Genomic DNA, 1,107 nt, shown 5'->3' on the forward strand with positions numbered 1-1,107 from the left:
AAGTTGGAAAGAACTGACGTCTTGACAATGTTGAGTCTTCCTATCTGTGAATATGTTATAGCTCTTCATTTATTCAGTTCTTTTATTTCTTTCATCAGAGTTTTGTAGTTTTCCTCACATAGATCTTGTTCATGTTATTTGAGATTTATACTTAAATATGTCATTATTGGGGGTGCTAATTTAAATGGTATTGTTTTTTATTTCAAATTACTGATATATAGGAAAGTGATTGACTTTTGTATTTTAACCTTGTACCTGCAACCTTGCTATAATCACCCAACTTTAGTTCCAGGGTTTTTTTGGTCAATTCTTTCAGATTTTCTACATAGACAGTCATGTTATCTTCAAACAAAGACAGTTTTATTTATTTCTTCCCAACCTGTATACCTTTTTTTTCTTTAAATATGGAACGCTTCACGAATTTGCGTGCCCATCCTTGCACAGGGGCCATGCTAATCTTCTCTGTACCATTCCAATTTTATTATACGTGCTGCTGAAGTGAGCACTCCAACCTGTATCCCTTTTATATCCCTTTCTTGTCTTGTTGCATTAGCTAGGACTTGTAATACAGTGTTTAAAAGGAATGGTGGGAGAAAATATCCTTGCCTTGTTTCTGATCTTAGCAGGAAAGAATGTAGTTTCTCACCATTTGTTATATTAGCCATAGTTTTTCCGTAGATGTTCTTTATCAAATTGAGGAAGTTCCTGCTCTATTCCTAGCTTGCTGAAAGTTTTTACCCTGCATGGGTGTTGGATTTTGTCAAATACTTTTTCTGCATCTATTGATATGATCACGTGATTTTTCTCCTTTAGCCTGTTGATGTGATGGATTACATTAATTGAATAAGCCTTGCATAGATGGAATAAACCCCCCTTAGTTATGGTGTATAGTTCTTACTATACATTGCTGGATTTGACTAGCTAATATTTTGCTGAGGATTTTTTCCATCTATGTTCCTGAGAGGTCTTGGTCTGTAGTTTTCTTTTCTTGTAATGTCTTTGTCTGGTTTTGGTATTAGAGTAACGCTGGACTCATAGTATAAGTTAGGAAGTATTGCCTTTGCTTCTATCTTCTAGAAGAGATGGTAGAGAATGAGTATACATTCT

The 1,107-nt window shown here is 34.7% G+C and overlaps 1 non-coding gene across 1 annotated transcript; it reads right to left on the reverse strand.

Moving 5' to 3' along the window:
• Window positions 1-398: 398 nt before the first annotated feature.
• On the reverse strand, window positions 399-506 carry LOC113628999 (U6 spliceosomal RNA). The gene has a single exon (XR_003436323.1). It is a non-coding gene; the product is annotated as a U6 spliceosomal RNA (small nuclear RNA).
• Window positions 507-1,107: the final 601 nt, after the last annotated feature.

This window comes from Aethalodelphis obliquidens, unplaced genomic scaffold (assembly GCF_003676395.1).
Source record: "Aethalodelphis obliquidens isolate GAN/ISIS:26980383/991018 unplaced genomic scaffold, ASM367639v1 scaffold25, whole genome shotgun sequence".
Classification (NCBI taxonomy): domain Eukaryota; kingdom Metazoa; phylum Chordata; class Mammalia; order Artiodactyla; family Delphinidae; genus Aethalodelphis; species Aethalodelphis obliquidens.